Raw genomic sequence first — 6,203 nt, forward strand, 5'->3', positions numbered from 1 at the left:
TGAATCCAAATATACCAAAAGTGACTCTTAATGAGTGAAAAAAAAAAAAAAACTCTTTAACCAAAACTCAAAATCACTACTCAAAGGTGAGAGTTGTATAATAACAAACAGGGAATCTAAAGGCTTACAAACCACCAGGATCAACTACAACCAGTGTCCACAATCCCAAATTGGCTAACCGTGCGCCTAAGGAACATAGCTGCCCCAAATGTTAAAAAAGTCTTTCTGTAAAAAAAAGAATGTGAAATAGCAACAGTAAAAAACTGTAAATTTCAAAATTGTATATCACTGTTGTAAATACACAGAATTACCGTAAATGAATTTACAATATATAACTTTAATTTTTACAGATAAACTATGTAAAATACACAGTATTGTGCTGTGATTCTTTTTTATATAGGTAAAATTAATGGGAATGTACCGTAAAATCAAAAGTGGGTAATTACTGTTAAATTTACAGAAACATTAAGTAGAAATTACAGGTTTTATTAATGCAGACATTTAAATTTACAGTATAAAACCATTTGCCCTTTAACGTAAACATACCGTAATTTCTACACAGACAAGAACAGTTAATCAATGTATTCATGATGGTGATGTTACAAACCACAAACTGTAAATCTGTTTTAAACTGTTTCTTTAACACTGAATTACTGTAAATAAGTTTATTAAAGAAAACGATCTTGAATGACTGAACACGACATACAGCCACTTCCTGTCATATAAAGTCATTAGCCTTTGAGAGGTCGATGTTGCCACGCCATAAAGCTTTCTAGAAATTTCCATCTTTGACACTGTAACATTTGTCAGTAAATTTGAGGTCGAGCGGAAATCCCTCTAGAGGTGTGTCCCAATTCAGGGTCTGCACACTTCAAAGTGCGGATTCGTCGGTCACATACGTCATCGCGGTGCGCGATGTGTTGTCCCACTTCACTGAATTTGAAGCACCCTCCGAATCCACCCTTCAAATCGGCACTTCGTTTGACCTCAAACGAAGGCTGCTGGTTATGCATCCTTCGCGGCCTCTTTTCTCCCAGAATTCATTGCGCACAAGACGGTGGCGAATCAGCAACTGAGCTTAGAAGAGTAGTTTTGGGTTACAATAAAGTTTTGTGTAAAAAAAAAAATTTACAATTTTTTTTAACTACACTTTAGTATAAACATTACAAAACCAAGGAAAAACATTTTTGTTAAATAGTGTAAATTAAAATTTGTTAATATTTGATATTTGTGGATTTTTAAGGGGTTAATGACGTGTGTAATGGCTGTAAAACAACAGCGCCCCAGACCGTGTATTTTTCTCTTTCTCTCTTTTACTATCAGTGTTTAGCGTCCACTGAAGCGTCCTATGAGTAATTTCTGAGGTTTAAGTGATTCAATGTCCTGTGTTGTTACTATAGGAAATTCTTGTTGGCTGTCCCATTTCAGGAACGTTAAGCGGTCTTCAAAGTGTGTAGACTACGGAGCACAATTCATAGCCTATAGCCTGCGCACTTCGAAGTATGCAGACCCTGAATTGGGACACAGCTTTGGAGAAGTTTGTTAAAGTACAAGGGCTAAAATGGTGGCCAAAATGGTGGACAAGGGGCTGGGGGGATAGTAACTGCATGTGGCAACGTGGGGTCAATTAATAGTTGACTGTTTTTTTATTTCATTCATGTTTTGTGACTTTTCCTAATTTGATGGGTACAAGTGATAAATCATAAAATTATCACAATTATACTTTTTCAAGCAGCAGCAGCCCCGGAGCACTAACCCAAGCTACCCCACCATGAAGACGACTCCAGCACTACCCGAAGGGCAGCAGAGGAGAGCCCCAGCAAGAGCCCCCCAAGGTCCCAGTGGACCAAGATTGGCAGCCGCCGGCCCCGCCAGGGACCGGCCACCCAGGACAGTCCAAGCGAAGGGCCCAGGGCCCCAGGAGCCCAGAGGCGGCCGCCCCACCCCCCAAAGGCAGAGGGCCAGCAACATGCCTAGGAGGACCAGGCCCCCCCAGACAACCACCCTACGTAGGCCAGCACACAACCCGATGTTCCAGCAGCACACCCCAGGAACCAGGGCACCATAGACCCCCTCCCCCACCCCTCACCTATTCCAATCTGCACCCCATATAACCCCACACTCACACCCTCCCCTGTGCCGTATGCATAAGCACTCACCATCACACAGTCACGTCACACATAGCCCACCCACCATGCCCCGTGGGGGACACCCCAGGCGGACCAGAGGACAGCGAGCCCCAAGCACCCCCCCAGGCACCACATGACATGCCCCCCAGGTGTTGTTTGTGTGTTGTGTTTGTGAGACTGTCAGACAATCAGATCTGTTCTCTGCATGTCATACAGGGCCAATGAGGACTTCATATTCAAGAACTCAAAGTTTCAAAAAACAGTTCTATGTAACAGTAACTATGTAGAGCCTAAGAAAGTCAAATATTTTATGAAGAAAAGGGGATGGTTTAGTTACTCTACTTTGATCGGCGGATTAAACAGTTCAGATACTGTGACTCTGATGCCTCCACAAAGCCATGTGAAGTCAGCCCTCAAGCAGCTAAACTGTCAGGCCAGGCTGTACAAAACTGGAATTTCCTAAGGCTGTTGCCTCTCATAATTGGCGACAAAGTAAAAGACAAAACAGATGATATCTGGCATTTGACAATGCAGCTGAAAGACATTGTGGAGATGGTATGTGCACAAAAAAATCTCTGTTCCTCAGGTTGCTTATCTCGACATTCTTATTCAAGAATATTTAGAGTGACGGAAAGCTCTGTTCCCTGAAAGCAACCTAAACCAAAGCACCATTATTTGCGTCATCACCAAGCTCTCATTCTGAAATTTGGCCCTTTAATCAGACTATGGACAATGCGATTTGAAAGCAAGCACAGTTACTTCAAGAGATGTGCGAGGAATTTAAAAAAAACTTTAAAAACCTCTCCCATACACTCTCTGAAAGACATCAGATTCTGCATGCTTATCTTTCAGTAGGATCAATGGGTCGAGCTTATTCAGTACTGTACAGCAAAGCCATACAAGATGCAGTCAGACAATTTGATTTCAGTGACACAAACACAAAGGCCACAGTAGAAATGGTGTATAAAGGAACATCATATAAGAAAGGACAGTTCCTTATTACAGGTAGCATTGATTCTGTGGAGTTTGGTAACCAGTGCTCATTTTGATAAAAAATGACACTGTTCATTTTCTGGTGTTAATGTAGCAGAATTCTGTCCTGAGTACCATGTATACTCAGTTTGGAAAGACAAGGAAATTACGAAATGTCTAAAAGTCAGTGACTTAATTGATTTCTGTCCTTTGCCATCCTACATTAAAGAAGGATACCAAATGGTTCCATTAAAACACTGTGTACTGTCACACTAAAAGATGTCTGGGTCTGCTAACAGTCTGGATTTCATTGAGCTTAATTATTATTTTTTTTTACTTAGAAATGGATGATCGTAGTGATATTACCAGAGTGCTGCAAGAACTCCCAACTTCATTTCTGGATATTTTGGTGGAAATCCTACAATCTTTGGGGGTGGAGACAAATGAAGATTTTACCTTGTACAAGAAAGTGATCTGCTGTCAGTACTCAGACCAGTTCAAGCAAGGAAATTGGTTGCTGCCTGGAAATAAAACCAGTATGTTCATTTTGACAAAATTCACTTTCTATTATAGCCAAGTACAAAACATTATTTATTACATTTGATTAATTATTTAATTTTTTTTTACAGCACAGAACACTGAAATCTGCAGTCAGCCAGCATGATTCTTTCCATCTACCTCATCAGGCTCCTCATTACAAGCCTCCCCTTCTCACAGCCACCAGATTACTGGTTCAGACTGGACTGACAACTTTGATATTCCATGGAAAATTCTTCCAGAAGAACTGATCCAGTGTTTGGAGAGGGAGAAAAGGCCAAAGCCACGGCTGCATAGAGAAATGACTCAGATGTTGTTTCGGAGGTGATGAAGGTATGTCCATCCCCAAGCAAGAAGGCCTCTGTAGAAGTTGCCAAAAAATGGTTGCAAAGTATCAAAAGTCTTTGCAAGATGCCATTGAAGGCATTGTGGTAGGACCAGGCTATCATTCCCTTGTGAAACAGTTACAAACCAGGGTTGACAATGTAAAGCGGTCCTCAACACCTGTGATGACAAAACGCAAAAAAGTGTCAGATGAATATGACACCGATGAGATTCCAGCAGAACAAAGGGCAGCAGTACAAGATACTTACGGCTGTGTGAAATGGGACATGAAGTTCCTTCCAGTAAGTGAGACACCTTGTCACAAACCTGCACATTCTGAAAGGACAAAATGATGCTGCTCGGAAAATCTAAAAGACATGATACTCCTTCTCTGCTATTTTGATGAAAACGAAGAGATCCTCTTTCATTACGTGGAAGAAACCTGTCTGGCGAAAGAAGTACATGTGGAAAGCCTGCCAGTCACACCGTGCATCATTGTATGTGGTAAGTTGATATTGAGTTTTACCAAAAGAAACTAAGCCAAATATGATGTTTGATTCATTGTCCTGTTTTTAAGTTCACTTTTGGATGGTAATGACTGTTTTGTTATTAATTATTTTCTACTACTTCTTTGCAGGAGACTCCTGCTTTGCTGCTAAGCAATTCATGCTCTGTGTTGACCAAAAGATTGTGAACGGGCAAATCCCCAGCTTCGGATCTGCCATTTGTTTGATGCTGGCAAGCTACTACTGCCTCAACATTCATTATCCTGTGGAACTGAGCTCAACACTTAAATTCCTTCAGAGGTAAGAGGAAAAAGCCCACCTGTACTCACGCACACACATCTTTAGAACACACCCCTGTATTTAGATTTGTAATTGGTTATAATTTTTTGTGTTCATAAAGGTGTTTCTTCAACATCAATCCCGAGAAGGGAACAAAAGTGAAAAAAGGAAAAAAAAGAAGCAACTACCTGTAAACCCACGAGTCCTCACCCTCATCTCGGATCTTGCTGATCATGAGTGGAGAGGTTTGTTAAAGATTTGATATACTTTTCATTATGTTCCATGATGTTGTTTTTACAATTTTGGATGTTCATATTAAACAGGACTGTACGTTTTAAAGGCCAGGTTTTCAGAGGTCTTTTGAATGGGTTGATGTCAGCACATTTTTATGTATATTCACCCACTCAATACACAGTGCTGCCCTAACCAGCCTTGGTCAGCCTTGACTCTGCTATTGTCTCTGAGAAAGTGATTAGTGGTTTTTAGAAGCAAGTTCACTGTTTTTTTTTTTTTTGTTTGTTTTGTTTTTTTTCAGTACTTGAGAAATAAGGTCAAAGTGAAAACATTTGGCATTAATACTACTGTTATTTTCATGTTTTTGGTGGCTGTTGTTTCTATCAGGCCTGGAAATTGAGACAATTTGAGGGGAGGACTGACTGATTACAAAAACTGTGATTTAAGTTGCATGCTGAGTTTTCCAATTTTGTCTTTTTCTTATTACCAAGAGAAACCTCTTTAGTGGATTTAATCATTGATTCATTTGAATTACTGTGTTATACTGTGCTTTCAGTTAATCAAACTGTATTTGAAGAACGTTTGCGCTTTTGTTTAAGTGTCTTTGTGAAGTAGGTTGAATGCTGCTGACATTACTACGATCGAGAATATCTTTTAAGGTAAGATATCTGAACAGATAACTAATACATCTTTTGAAAGCAGCATTGAATGTTGTAATTATCTGTACACACTGTTCTTATTTAGATTTTTTTCTAGTCTTCTGCTCCTGCCACTTCTCAAGCATTGCATTCAGATTCCCAAGTGATTGCTGTCTTGAAGGTGTTTGACTGGCTTTTGTGATAGCCAGAAAAAAAGTAATACTCTAATACATTTAAATGCCAAAAGAAAGTGACTATTGTTGTTAATAATATCATAATTAGGGTCCGAGCCATGCAAAGTATGGAAGGACCCTATTGTTGTTGAAATGTTTATTATTCTTCTTCTTCTAAACGCTTTGAGGCCAATTTTGAACCCCTAAACACCCAGGAAAAGTTGTGAAATTTGGCACACACGTCAAGCCCAGCAAAAATTTCGATGTTCTAAGGTCTGCATACACTTGCAATGCAAAAGTGGCTCAACAGCGCCACCTAGACACAAAAAAAATCCCAAAATATGTCTTCGACATATGAAGACGAAACTCTTCACACACCCCAAGTCGAGCAAAAAAGTCAAACATGTTGCC

General features: G+C 40.0%; 1 long non-coding RNA gene across 1 annotated transcript; it reads left to right on the forward strand.

Moving 5' to 3' along the window:
• The first annotated feature begins 4,354 nt into the window (after positions 1-4,354).
• Positions 4,355-4,908, forward strand: LOC121640785. The gene is made up of 3 exons (XR_006010572.1): positions 4,355-4,466; positions 4,600-4,768; positions 4,869-4,908. It is a non-coding gene; the product is annotated as an uncharacterized LOC121640785 (long non-coding RNA).
• The last annotated feature ends 1,295 nt before the right edge of the window (positions 4,909-6,203 follow it).

The sequence above is a fragment of the Melanotaenia boesemani genome, chromosome 5 (assembly GCF_017639745.1).
Source record: "Melanotaenia boesemani isolate fMelBoe1 chromosome 5, fMelBoe1.pri, whole genome shotgun sequence".
Lineage (NCBI taxonomy): Eukaryota > Metazoa > Chordata > Actinopteri > Atheriniformes > Melanotaeniidae > Melanotaenia > Melanotaenia boesemani.